This window comes from Polistes canadensis, unplaced genomic scaffold, assembly GCF_001313835.1.
Source record: "Polistes canadensis isolate GaletaPanama2010 unplaced genomic scaffold, ASM131383v1 scaffold_69, whole genome shotgun sequence".
In the NCBI taxonomy this organism is placed as follows: domain Eukaryota; kingdom Metazoa; phylum Arthropoda; class Insecta; order Hymenoptera; family Vespidae; genus Polistes; species Polistes canadensis.
In genome coordinates this window covers 226,087-241,711 of record NW_014569616.1, presented here as the reverse complement: position 1 = coordinate 241,711, position 15,625 = coordinate 226,087, and the positions used below count along the sequence as shown (strand labels likewise).

General features: G+C 32.4%; 1 protein-coding gene across 1 annotated transcript in view; it reads right to left on the bottom strand.

The window, feature by feature from the left end:
* The window catches only part of LOC106786235, a 72,206-nt gene that overhangs the window by 22,711 nt on the left and 33,870 nt on the right, over positions 1 to 15,625 (bottom strand). The window lies entirely within an intron of this gene.

Here is a 15,625-nt window from a genome sequence, read left to right as displayed (position 1 = left end):
TTTTTAAATATACCCAAAGTCATTTTTTTAATTTGATATCTCATCTTTGAAATAATTTATTTTTATTCTCTATTTCTTTTTTATGAAACAATAAATTTTTTTTTTTTTTTTTTTCTTAAGGAAAAAGTGTAGAACATAAATCACGGATGTGTTGTACATCGATCAGTAATTTAACAAAGCAATTACGTTAAATGAGTCAAATATTATATTATGTAGATAGTTATTAATCTTGAATGATCTGAAATTGTGGAAGTTTAGTTGACATATTTCAATTTAATTAATAAAAAAATAAAAAAAGAGAAAAGAAGTAAAGAAAGTAACTTTCGTATCTATTATGTCGAGAGAGAGAGAGTAGAGAGAAAGGGTGAAATTAAATATAGGTAGAAATAAAATGAATACTTTAATAGATGACCAGATAAATGGTAAAATTATGCAAAAGTACTGATGAAAATGTAAAAAGAGATGAAAGATAAGTATTACGTACTAAACGTGAATCGAGTTATTTTGAGAAAACTTTTCTCCTATTATTAATTACAGAGAAACAAAGATAGAGATATATTAATTGATAATTTTATACTTTTCTTAGTGATTTAATAATACTTAATTGAAAATTTTTGTCTAATTCGTTATTTAATTCGTTTTTGTTTATTGCCAGGTGATTAATCATTTTCTGTAAACGTTCTTCAACTCATTTCTGAAGTCCTTTTTCATTTGACTATTTTAAAATATACAATAGTATGAAAATGAAACAGTATTTATCAGTACTGTCCTTTATTATTATTTTTAATTAACGATATAATTCAATTGAAATTAACAAAATTATATGTCAACGTGTTAACTCTTAAAAGAAGTTTATTTTTAGAAAATAAAAACTAAGATTCATTTTTATGTTACAGAGAAATTTTATTTTCTTTTTTCAATATCGCACTAAATTGATTTATTAATATAATAAATAAATAATAACGTAATATAAAAATATATATTAAAGTAATAATAATTCAATTGTAATGTTTTGTTACACATTTATGCATCAAAAAAGGTGGGGACAATATCACCGAATAATAAAACAATCATTTTTGTTTTCTAAACAAAACCTTATTAAAGATGATTTTGAAAAATTGTTTGACGTTGTCATTCAAATTTGCCATCCTATAGATACTTGGAACACTTTTTAAATACACCCACCGAATAATAAAACAATAATTTTCTTTTTTTTTCCCCCTTAACAAAACCCTATGAAAGATATCAAAAAATTGTTTGACACGTTGTCATTAAAATTTACCATCTTATAAATACTTGGAACACTTTTTAAATACCACCGAGTAATAAAACAATAATTTTCTTTTTTAATCTTCCCTCCTAAACAAAACCCTATGAAAGATGGTTTTGAAAAATTGTGTGTGTGTGTTTGACGTTGTAATTAATAATATTATCCATCCTATAGATAGATAGATAAATAGACAAATAGACAAAGATAGAGTAATAAGAGTCCTGACGTAGAATATATATAGAACTAAGTTTAGTTTCGATTCCCAATGGTCATTCGACTATCGAGTTTTCGAGGAAAGGAACAGTAACAGTCAGTAACACCAGCAGCAGCAGCAACAGTCGACGCACGGAGAAGATTGTGAATCTTTTGTTATTCCAGGTTGCGTCAGGGTTCACCTACACAACTCATACCTCCCATTTCCTTTCTTCTCCTTCCATCCCCTTCCATCCCCTTGCATCCTCTTGTTCGTGGGGTTGCTTTCTACTTGGCTTATTCTCTACTACGAATATATCGGATACTCTCTTCCCCCCTTCTTCCCCCTCTCGCGAACAAGAAGTACGAGTCGAACACGTGGGGGTGGGGGTAGTAGAATGGTTGGAAAGGATGGAATTGTGGATGCTCCTTAGTGGTGTGTTGTTGTTGTTGTTGTTGTTGTTGTTGTTGTTGTTGTATTGGTAACAACTAGAAGTTTCTTCCCTAACGGTGCTGTCCCTCCAAGGTATTACACTTCACCTATCTAACACTATTGTCTTGAGAATAATTCCTGAGATCGTTAATGATAACTATGTCTCTTGCTCTCTCTCTTTCTCTCTCTCTCTTTACACACGTGCGTGTATATATAATATATGATTACATTTTATATTAAAAAAAAAAAAAAAGAAAAATAGTTTGCTACTTATTCGATGTGAAATAAAATTTGTGAACGAATTCGCGAGGAATATTTTTGAAGACATATAAAAAGGGAATTGTGTGTCGAGTAAACTTGGTGAAATAATATTTACGTGAAAATGTTATGACATGAGTGGTAGCGATTGTGGGATGGGAGGGAAGGTTTCGGAAGAAAGAATAGTTGTGGCATAAAACGCAGATCGATGTTATTAAAAAAAAAAAAAAAAAAAAAAATCACAAAAAAGTAACAACGAGAATGTTAGGAATGATATATTTTTATTCGTACAGATATATACGTACCTGGTGCGAAGTCAAGCGACATTTTATTCACCGCGCGTTGGTTGGAAGGGGAAAGAGAGGGGGTGAAGAGGGGTGGGTGAAGAGGGGGTACATTTTTGCATCATTTCCATGCCATCGAGGCTTGACGTATTAATGTGTCAACACGATTGTCGTTTAATTTGACGCAGATCGCGAAAATGACCACATTCGTACGCACCATAGAGAAAGAGAGAGAGAGAGAGTGAAAGAGAGAGGTGGGAGGGGGGGGAGTGGAAGGTGTGACAGAGAAAGGGTGAAAAAGAGAAGGATATATATCCCAGCACAGTTACGCTTTGTTTAATCGCATGCGGAAAACGACACCGCCTTTCACCCCGTCCCTTACCATCCCTCCCCCCCTATCATTCCGTAACACCACTCCCACCTCCCACCCCCTACCCCCTTGCACACGGCTGTCGCTTCCGTTGTATTTTTATTTTATAACGAACGAAAAATGACGAGATGAAAGGGTAAACGCGTTGAAAAACTGACGTATAACTAAACGCGATCCTGTCGGGGTTGAGGGGGTGGGGGAGGGAAAGGGGTGGCAGGGAGGAGCTTTTCAGTCGCTTGTTAATTAGATTTTATGGGGGATCGAAAAATCCTTTTCGTTTGATTTTATGAAAAAAAAATAAAAAAAGAAGTTGGACGGAAAAAAGAAGATAATAAAAGAAAGAAGCAATGGAAAATATTTACGATTTGAAAATATAAAAAAAAAAAAAGAAAGAAGTTATCCTCTGATCGAAAAAATATTTCGAAAATTTATCTCCCCCTCTTACGTTCATTCGTTCGTTTTCAATAATTTGTTGTGTAAATATTTTTATTTTATATCATATTTTTTTCATTTCATATATCTCACATTTCATTATATTTTATATTTCGTATAAATATTTTATTATATTAATTATTCACCGATACACATGTATATATATATATATATATATATATATATTATTTATTTATTCATTTATTATCATATTCAAGAAGAAATTCCTAGCATTGAGTTTTTCTCTTTCTTCTTCTTCTTCTTCTTCTTTTTCTTTCCTAACGAAGAATATTACGCGGGTGGTATCGTTAATGGAACGCAGTTTAAAATAAAGAAACAGACAGATATAAAAATGAACGAAAGAAAAAGTAATGGTAAAGAATATTTTGCGTTAGAAATTATAAGAAGTAAAAGGAAAGAGTAAAAGGTGTATGAAAGAAAGAAAGAAAGAAAGAAAGAAAGAAAGAAAAAGAAAAATAAAATGAAAAAGAAATATAATGGATACAGGAAGAAGAAAAAGAAAAAAAATAAAACCGATGGATAGGTTGAGAGTTTCGGATGCAAGAAAAGGCATCAACGTTCGATGGACCAAGTATTTTCTAATTACATTATAGAAAGATAGAAGAAGAAGAAGAAGAAGAAGAAGACTCCTTAAAGATCCTCAACGTCGCCTCTAATTGGCCCTCCCCATCCCCCACTCCCTCAACCAAAGCAATATTTTCCTTTTTATTTCTGCACTTTTTTTTTTCTACTCATCTTCTACTTCTACATTTACTTTCTCTTTTCAACAGCCCCGACCAGAGTTGTTTTCCCCCAGTCCTTCCTTCCCTCCACCCCCTACTCCCACTCTTCCCCACCCCCTCGTACAATTTGCATTTTGCTTTGCAGAAGAAGAAAAAGCAGCCAACGTGCTTTGTGCTAACGATCGCATCTTCGCTTTCTCACTCAACGACGAGAACGCGAATCGAAAACCTTTTTCTTGCCTTTTTTTCTTTTTTTTTTTTCTCCCTTTTACTTTCTTCTTCTTCTTCTTATTATTATTATTATTATTATTATTGTTGTTGTTTTTATTATTATTTTTATAGATAGGTTATTGGTGGATGTTTCTATGATAAAAATGAACGGGAAACACAACAGAGTTTTGAGAAAAAAAGAAAGATTAAAGATAGACAGACAGACAGACAGACAGACAGACAGACTGGCAGGCAAACTGGCAGGTTAGCAGAAAGAAAAAGAAATGAAGATAAAATATACGCAGTTCTTTTTTTTGCATGTCTGGTATTAATTAAAAAATTGTTTTCTCCTCTTGTTTATTATATTCTTGAAATTTTGTTGTACTTTTTTTTTTGTTTCTTCTTCTTTACTATTCTTTTCTCAAGCAAACGTTTAACAATATTTTGTTATAATGTACATTTTTTAAATTTTGTATTATTCGTTAATTATTTTCTTTTTTCATATTAATTATATAAAATTATTATGCACATATAAGATATAACAAACTTATTAGAATATACTACACTTTTAAATCTGAATGATATCTTCTTTAATAATATAGTTTATATAATAATAAATAGAAAAAGAAATTTTGTAGTACTAATTAAGCTTAAAAGTAATTATTACACGAAATGTGTAATAACTAGTTGTTTCACGTATTAATGTATTTCACAAATTAACTTCAACATATATATATATATATATATATATATGTATATATAAATAACGAGCAATTAAATCATAGAACCGATTAAACGTTCGACATATATCACTCAATAATTTATTTTCAACATCGAACAGAATATTGAAGATTTTTAATTATCCATAAAATTGGCAATTTCGTGTTCGACGTTACATCGAATATACGTTCGTTCGTTCGTTCGTTCGTTCGTTCGTTTATTTAATCGGCAGAAATGTTTTCATATTCTTTAACGATTTCTATTCAATTATTTAATCGTCATATGTTTTAATATTATTTTACATTTATTTTTTATTATCTATCTAATGAAAACATAATAGATAATAAATATGTAATTGCTTTTTTATTTCTTAATTGAATTTCTTCCTTATTGTGATCTTACGTAAAATGTTCCCACGTGGGATAAATAACAATCTCCTCCCCCCTCCCCCTCCTCCTTCTCCTCCTTCTCCCCCTTGATACCTTTCTAATCACAGTTGACGATTAGATGAATTTGCATATTTCTGATATTCTCGGATAATTATACTTTTCTTCTTTCTTTTAAGCGAAAGTTGACTTTTATCTTTTCGATCCTCTTTTCTTCTCCTCCTCCTCCTCCTCCCCTTCTTCTCTTTCTTCTTTTAATTTTCGTTTTTCATAGCTTTCCTTGGAATTTAATTAACAACCAACGTATAATTATACTTATGGTGTATACGTGTTTCCAGTAGTTGGAACAGGTTGTTATTTATTCAACTAGCCTTGACGGAAGCTAGGATTTGTTATCTCGAAACAGAAACGACCATTCGTCAACGTTCGAGAAAGTCGAAAATACACCTGGGAGATCGTTTGCCCCGTTGCATAATAATAATAATAATAACAATTCGACTACGGTGTGTCGTGTAAAAGTAACAGAAGTACTTACGAATTTTCGTAATTATTATTTGTCGTTATAAGAAATTCAATTACTTCAATGTTGGACAATCTTTATTAACATTTTGTAATTATTTTTCTTTTTTATCGTTTCTAGACGTTAATAATAATAAAATTAGAAAAAAAAGAAGAAATAAATACGCGTAGATTTAGAAATTCTAATTAAGTGATAACACTACGTTTTTTTTTTTTATATTTCTTGCAAAACGATGTACGTGTCTGCTGCTACTGTTGCTGCTGTTGTGTATGTGTTTATGTGTATGCGTGTATTCGAACATGTGAGACCACGAGAGAAAGTAACAGATCGACTCTAACGTTGTTTTTTATGCTCCTATTTCTCTTTCATATCGTTAGAATTTGAAATCAAGAAAATCTTCTTACAACTTTAATCATACATTAGCTTACTTGATGATTCGTTATATCTTTTTTTTTTCTTGGTTCCAATTATATCACTATTTCCGTGTATGTAAACCACCGTCGATTATAGAAATTCCATATACGTTTTCAATTTCATTTGATTAGTTTATCATAGCAAAAGTATTGTTATGGTTGTTCGAGAAAGTAATCATCATTTTTTCTCAATGGTAAATTAAAGATTTTTGTTTTTTTTTTTTCATATTTCCAAGAATAATATTTTTTCTGCCTTTTTCTTGACATTCAAAAATATTCTCAATCAACATTTTCCATGAGAGATTTTCGTTTCTCTCTCTTTCTCTCTTTTTTTTTTGAAGTTATACTTCTTTTGGCGCGTTTTGGATAGTGTGAAGTTAGATGCGATCGAAAAATCGACACCACGAAGTTGTTCGATATTTAAAATGCGCGGGCAAATTGAAGTTATTTTTGAGGTTATGTTCGTTTTGGTACGCTAAAGAAGTATAACTTCTTACGTGCGTAYATAARTACATACATCAGTTTTTTGAAGTTATACTTCTTTTGGTACGTTTTGGAAAATGAAGTAAAATGTGACCGAAAAATCGACACCACGAAGTTGTTCGATATTTAMRATGCGCGSGCAAATTGAARTTATTTTTGAGGTTATGTTCGTTTTGGTACGCTAAAGAAGTATAACTTCTTACGTGCGTAYATAARTACATACATCAGTTTTTTGAAGTTATACTTCTTTTGGTACGTTTTGGAAAATGAAGTAAAATGTGACCGAAAAATCGACACCACGAAGTTGTTCGATATTTAMRATGCGCGSGCAAATTGAARTTATTTTTGAGGTTATGTTCGTTTTGGTACGCTAAAGAAGTATAACTTCTTACGTGCGTAYATAARTACATACATCAGTTTTTTGAAGTTATACTTCTTTTGGTACGTTTTGGAAAATGAAGTAAAATGTGACCGAAAAATCGACACCACGAAGTTGTTCGATATTWAAAATGCGCRSGCAAATTGAAGTTATTTTTGAGGTTATGTTCGTTTTGGTACGCTAAAGAAGTATAACTTCTTATTTTTTTACGTCACGATAAAAAAAGTACGACCTTTCGAGATTACACCGAGAAAATGATTTATTATGTTCGTAAGGTAGACATTACGCTACATTAAATTCTTTAATATCATCACGGGTTGGGTTGGGTTGGGTTGGTTGGTTGGTGTAGCGTCATCTTTTCCATGCTGCTTTGCTTCATAGAATTTTATGCTTCGGTTGAAAAGAAAAAGGAGTGATTTGAAATCGCATAGCAACCTACAAACCTAAGAGAGAGAGAGAGAGAGAGAGAGAGAGAGAGAGAGGGTGTATTAATGTGAAAGAATAAAAGAGATAGAAAACACGTTTGCATTTAACAGACTGCTAACTCTCTTTTATGGATTTCGTAGGAAACGTTGTTTTAAGTGTTTTTGCTTGCCGTGTATACCTCCATGAGTTAAAATATAGTTATATTAAATTTTCAATAATAATGATAATAATTGCACACGCCGTTATTATATACATAAACATAATAAACGTGCTACTAATAATCGTTGGAACAATTCATCCATGTGTGCGCATCGAAACCCATTTCAATGGAATCGAATTCGCGACGCTTTATGAACAAATTTCATTCTCATCGAATGCATTATATATTCGTCTAATTACGTACATATACATAGAAACGTATAAAAGCACATGCACGCACGCACACACTGACATACATACATATATATATATATATATATACGCATGCACGTGAGTATTTCGGTTTATCTAGTTAATAAACTAGAAGAGTGAAACCTATTCTAGGAGAAAGTTTTTTTTTCTCCTCATTTGTAAAACGATCATCTTCATAATTGGATTGAGAAAGATAAAAAACAAAAGAGATATAATAATTGTTAGATTGTTTTAAAACGTAATTTTTCACAGCAGACATTTTAATCGTTTTGAGAAGAAAAACTTGGTTTTTTTTTTTTTTTTCTACTACGAAGATTATTCTCCCCTTTTGTTACTTACGTTGTTATTATTATCAAAAAAGGAAGAGAAAAAAAAAAGAAAAGAAGAAGAAGAATAGATAATAATTTAATTGATAAACGAAGAAGCGTAACTTTTCTCGTAGAGATATGGGCTCTCATCGGGATGGGGTTTATCAAGAATAATAAATTCGTCATTATCATTATATACTTTTACGCTTTTGTAATTAACTATCGTGAAATTTTGTTTTCTAATTAACTCGCAGTATAGTTAATCATCTGTTGTAATCCTTTTGAAATAATATATATATATATATCTAATTATCTAGATACATTATTAAAATCAAAAGAAATACATGTGTTTATATCTTCATCATCACGTATATATATATATATATATGTATATATAAATGTAAATGTATGAAATCATAATAAAATTAATAAACCAATTACGAATAAAGTATGAGTAATAATAGAATTTATATAAAAAAAAAACAAGATTTATAGGAATTATATTCAAACAAAATTTACAACAAAAAACCGATTGTTCGATATTGAAATAGATTGGTTTCCTCCTGTCCCCTTACCTCTCCTCCTCCTGGCAGTTGGATGGTTGCCGATAGAAGAAGAATAGGTGGAAATAGGTGTATTGTAGGGGTTTCAGGGTGAGTTAGTAGGGTGTTCGAAGAGAAAGTTACAGTTCGGTTAGATAAAAGGGACAAAGTGGGTTGAAAGGTGGGTGCTGAAGCTTCAAATAGAGATATGGATAGATAGAAAGAGATAGAATGAGAGTTTTGGTTAGCACGTATCCAAGCAGTAGGAGGAGGAGGTGGAGGGGGCAGGGTATCCTGTACAAATAGATTTGACTAACGTGCGGTATGTGTACCTCTCATTGGATATGAACTCTCATTTCATCGTCACCACTTTCTGTTATAAACTAGCCGAGACCAGACACCGTCTAAACCCGATCTGTTACCCCCCCCCCCCCCTCTTATTCGTCCTCATTTTCATCCTCATCCTCATCCCAATTATTTTCTCTCAACTGTAATTTCTGAACGCACTAAACTAGTAGTTTGAGGTTTGCCAATGAATAATAATAATAATATCCAAGCTAACGTTTAGGTTAGGGGGGGAGGGTGGATGGTGAGAGAAGAAGGGGGTTCGATAATAATAATCAGTGTTTTCCTTTCGTTGGAAAACTCACCCGTTTTCCCTGTGTGTTTTAATCTTCAATACTCTTAACCTTTCTATTTCTATCTATTTAATTTTTTTTTCTTCTTAATTCCTAGCAACAACAATGTTCAAACCGTTGTTAACACTTCGTTTTTTGTTGTTTCGAATCATTCGAATATAGAATCATATATCTCGTTATCGAATAAAATATTTCGTTATCTTATCGAATATTATTTTAATGATCATTTATGCGCGAGAAGTCATATAATATTATTTTGTTTTAATATTTGTTGTTATTTTATTGTAAAAAAAAGAAAAAAACAAGAGATATAAAAAAATGATACGCGAAACGAATGATATCAATTTTCCTTGTGTGTGTGTGTGTCTGTGTGTGCTGTTGATGTGTCCCTCCTTTTCAAATGTAACACACAACGGTTATGTGCGGTAGAATTAAATACGCGGCGAAGTGTTGTACCACCGCGAAATTCCGATCGTGTTACCTGCGTTTGTAATTAAACCCCCGTTGGTTGATTTTGATCGTGTGTATCGCAAAACCGATTACGAATGAAATTCAAGCTCAACGCACAGTTTCGTATTATCGTCGGAAGATTTTTTCTTCGCTCGAGGATATAATAATACATTCTTTTTTTTTTTTTTTTTTACGAAAAAATAATATTTGATTAACCCCTTGGCCTAAACGATATCATCTGCCAATTGTGCGAGCCATAATAAACAAGAGAGTCGTCGCGCGCCATGCCATTCTTCAACTGTTCAGCCCTATTATACCCGAACTGACGCAAAATATATACTTTTCATGACATATATTATATATTTCAATGAAACGAAAGAAATTGTGAAAGAAAATAAACAATTTTTAGGTACAAATAGTAATTTTAAGACGTTTGGGATTTAATCATAATCAATTGATCAGTTGAAATATAATAATTTATTATTTCAAAGAGTAGATAATGAATCAATAACAATTTGAAACGTGTGAAAGTAACGAAGCTTTACGGGCAACTAAAGTAAAAGATCATGCAATTTCGTTAAAAACGAATATAAAAATCACAATTACTGATATTACGATACAAAGGAAAAATATTCGATGTGGAATAACTCCAATCGCTTGTTTTAATAACGCGTTCTAAAAATACGCGGCGTCTTATGCATAAATTACTCACCACGAGTCGGTCTCGTGGTTTTCGCTTATAGCACAAATTCTTTACCACGAGTCAGACTCGTGGTTATAGGCCAAGGGGTTAATAGTGTAATACAGTGAACAATATTTTCATCCCAAATTCGCGATATATATATATATAATAAAATCTTTCGGTTAGTTTGTTTGTTTGTTTTTTTCTTCTTTTTCTTCTCCTATTCGTCATTTCTTCTTCCTCCAGATTTTTTTCACAATTCAATCGAACAACCAATCGACGTTCGAGAAAACGCCAATTTTCTCGCACTTTCGTAGACTTTTCCAGACAACTTTTTCTAGTTTTACTTTTCGAATCAGAAAGAAGGAAAGAGAGAGAGAGAGAGAGAGAGAGAGAAAGAGATAAGAGCGTTCAAAGTTTTAACTCTCGAAAATGGGGAAGACAAATTTTCTTTTAGTGCAAAATTTTTCTCTAACGCGACAAAAACGTTTGACAAAGTATAAGCATTAGTAATATTCTTCCTCTAGTTTTCTATGATTCTGCAATTCGTTTGTGAAATTTTCTATCGTCTAGTAAAATCCTAAATTCTATTTCTTGCTACATTATATTACACTACTATATTGTATACTATTTTCTCTCTTTTTTTCTAAACTTGTTCCCACGTAGTTTGATTATTAGAATGAAACGTAGAAAAATAAACAAACAAAAAACTGATGTGTGTATTTATGTACGCACGTAAAAAGTTATACTTCTTTTTAGCTTATCAAAACGAACATAACCACAAAAATAATTTCAATTTGCGCGCGCATCGTAAATATCGAACAACTTCGTGGTGTTGATTTTTTTATTTGCATCTAACTTCATTTTCCAAAACGTGCCAAAAGAAGTGTATAACTTCAACAAAAAAAAAGACTGATGTGTTGTACTTATTTACGAATGTAAGAAGTTATACTTCTTTAGCTTACCAAAACGAACATAACCTCAATAACTTCAATTATCTCGCGTACCAATATAATACATCTAAATTTGTCAAAAATACGATAATATGATAAAATAAAATGAAGATATTAAATACCATTGATAAAGATTTTAATTAATATATACAATCTAATTAATTTATTTACGAATTACTTCATGCAGTAAATTTGAAATTGGTTTGACCGCGCATTTTAAATATCGACAACTTCGTGGTGTTGATTTTTCGGTCGCATCTAACTTAACTTTCCAAAACGTGCCAAAACAAGTATAACTTCAATAAAAAAAAAGACTGATGTGTATACTTATGTACGCACGTAAGAAGTTATACTTCTTTAACGTATCAAAACGAATCTAACCTCCATAACCTCAAAAATAATGTCAATTTGCGCGCGCATTGTAAATATCGAACAACTTCGTGGTGTCGATTTTTCGGTCTGCATCTAGCTTCACTTTTCAAAACGTGCCAAAAGAAGTATAACTTCAATAAAAAAATCCCCATAAGTTGTTCGCCTAACCCCTCTCTCTCTCTCTCTCATTCTTCTATTTTCTTATTTTACTTCCATATTTTCATTCTATATATCTCCCCTTTACACACCCTCTTAGGCACCCCTTCTTTCCCACCTAGCTACGAGAAGTTAAGTTCTTGCTCCTGGAAAATTTCAATTATTCGCATCACCTGATTTACCTCCCCCCCCCTCGTTCTCCCACCCCCTTATCCTACTATCACCTCACACTCCTCTTTCATCGAATTCTCTCAACGTCCTTAGATTCAACCTTCCTCCCTCCTCCTCTCTCCCACCCTCCCCCTTCTACATCATCCACTTTCTTCGAACTTTACTTCTTCTTTCATTTCCTTATTATTATCGTCGTTTCTTCGTATCAACCCCCTAGCTCTTTCGATTCTTCTCTTTCTTACTTCCCCTTTTCCGTTTTCCCCCTTCCTCCCGTTCTCTCTCTTTCTCTCTCTCTCTCTGGTTCGTCTTGACTCCTCCATACCTTGTTGAACGGCATCAAAGTGCATTTCCGGTCGAAACACAATTCCATCCCGACGGATACTTCGTTAATTTGAATACTCCCTCGTTATGTTCCGAGTTCCTCTTTCCTCCTTTGTGGCATCTTGAACATCTCTTTTGTTATGGGTCAAACGATAACGATCCTTCAGCGATTTATGTGTGTGTGTCTGTGTGGTCTATCTGTGTGTGTGTGTATATATATATATATATTATATTCCCTTTTTACTCGCGAATTTCTCTTATTCGTTTATTTCTAACCGGTGCAACTCTCCATGATTGCCCATTCCCACCCCCCACCCCTATCCAACCCCCTAAACGAGGAAGTAAGAGTTTCACGCATCTTTTCAATTTCCTTCCTTCCTTCCTTTCCCCCACTTGCCCCCTTTTCCTTCCTTTATCTTTCTTTATGTTACGTCTCTTTATATTTGTGTGTGTGTGTGTGTGTGTGTGTGTATACACTTTTCTTCTTCTTCTTTTTTTTCTGTTCTTTACCAACCTTTTTTCTCGCCCGATGAGTTTCCTTGAAGAAAACGAGTGCTCGAATAAAATGCTACTCGAAGGACCTTTTTTCTTTTTTCTTTTTTCTTTTTTTTTTTTTTTAAATACTCGCTTGGAAACGTCATTTCTTATCGTCTATTGGAAAGAGAAAGAAAGAGAATTGTGATGGGGTTGGAGGGCGGGTTGAACAGCAAACCTTCCATCATCCCTCTTCTCTTTGCTCTCGTCTACTTCAAATGCTCGTCTTGTTCGTGTTTCAAATTTTTTTCCTTCCTTCGCGTTCCTTCATCCTTCCGCATAGGGGGTGTGGGAGGGTTTAAGGGGTGGGAAGGGGAAAGAATTATTGTCTACAAAGGTAAATATATATTTATACGGTTTTTTATTTATAGTTTAATAAAAAAAAAGAATTTTCAAGAAGTTAATCTATCGTTCCAACGATGATATTTATAGTCCATCAGTGGGTGGTAGGTTGGGATGGGGGAGGGGTGTTTCTCAATCATTTAAAAAATACTTTTTTATATACAGGGGTGTCCCACGTACACACTTTACAATCAATTTTGTCAAGAACTTGCGATAACCTGACAAACGACCCAAAAAAAAAAAACATATTTTCAACAAAAGTTTGATCAGTTTTCTATTGGCTATGCATTTCAATAGAAAAAAAAAAATCAGTTTGAATTGTAATAATAATAATAATAAGAAAAAGAAAAAAATCGAATGGTCGATTCGAATTCAAGATCATCAGAAAGTCTTATGGTGTATACTAACCATAAGTCGTTGAATTCGTCTTGATACGATTTTTAATAATGTTAAGTCAAAAATACAAAGTGATATATTCATTTTAAAAAAAGGAAAGTGGCCTTGACGATAATTAGAAAAAAAAAAACAAATTTGTTTTCGAACCTTTTTTTTTTATTTATTACAATGTATAGTTAATCAAAAACTGATTAATTAATTTTTGAATTGTTTAAAATATTTTCTTGTCAGATTATTGCAACTACTTGAAGAAAAAATATATATATATATATTTATTTATTTATTATTATTTTTTTTCTCTAATATTCTCAACATATAAAATTTATATATATATCATGTATTCAAAGATAAACGATATACGTGTATCGAAATTAGAATTGTTGTAAGGGGATTGAATTAATTTCAATATATATTTAACATGTATAGAAAGAAGAGAGAGAAAGAGAAATCATTCATATTATAGGGAAGTGATGTTCTACGATTAAACACTATTGGCTCAAACGTTTCTCTCCCCCAATATATGTTTGTAATTATTTATGTACGATACGTATATATGTGTATGTATAGATACGCTTGGGGAACAAGTAAACTTCTTGAATACTTTGTTTTATCAGTTAAACACTGAATTGAGAATACACCACTACACCCTAGTGAAATAGAAAAGGAAAGAGAGAGAAAGAGACAGAGAGAGAGAGACAGAGAGAGAAAGAGACAGAGAGAGAGAGACAGAGAGAGAGAGAGAGTAAACTACGTTGGAGGGAAAGTTTCGCAATTAGCAGTATAACATTGCTACCGGGTGCATAATTATATTAAAACACTAGAGGACGGCAATTAATTATACCTGGTGCTTTGTATTAGAAATTTGCTATGCACTACCGAATGTGTGGTACCACCCCCGACCGATGCCCAAAACAATGTTAGCTCGCACGCGTATATCTGTGAATTGTTGTATACCTCATACAAAAGCTTTACCATTCTCCTGTCCTCCTGTCCCCACCCCACCCCTCAACTACTCCTACCTTCTCTCTAACCCCTCTCTTTCTATTTCTCTTTCTCTCGTCATGCCTTGTTTTGTTTGATACTTTTTGCTTTCAAAATTCCAGTGTTTTCGATTCTATGCACATCGTAGGTGTATAACAATGAATCCTACATTCGCAGCGCTTTCGATTCAATCTTTAACACGCTTCCCGTAGCGTACCACCATCACCATCACGACGACCACTACCATCAAACTGTGTTACCGTATACCGTATGACCGTATCGTAGTGGTACAGTATGGTAAATCGAGTTGAAAGCGCGTTCGAGTTACTAACGAAAATACATCATCGTGTTGCTCGTCACGTTTATAATCATTCATGTCACTGGTTTTCTTCAAACGTCTCGATATATTTTGTTTGTTCTTTCTTTCTTTCATTTGTTTGATCATTTTTTGTTCCCCCATCTCTTCTTCTCTCTCTCTCTCTCTCTCTTTTTCTCTTTCTCTCTTTGGGTTTCTTCTTTTTAATTTATTTTATTTTATTTTTTCTATTTTTGTTTGTTTGTTCCTCCCTAACGAAATTCTATCGGTGAAACGGTTAAAGATATTGCTTGTGTTTGTGTGTGTGTATGTTTTCTATAGAAAATAAAAAAAAATCTATAGGAATCCTGTTGAAACGATACGAATAGAGAAAGAAAAGGCATTGTAGTTATACGTTGTTACTCCGTTATGGCTTCTCATCTTTATATATATATATTTCTTCTTAAGGTTTCCCTCTTTTTCCTTTAATTTTATTTTATGAGCCTTCTTTTCTTTTGATTTTTCTTTTTTTTTTTTTTTTTTTTTTTTTTTTT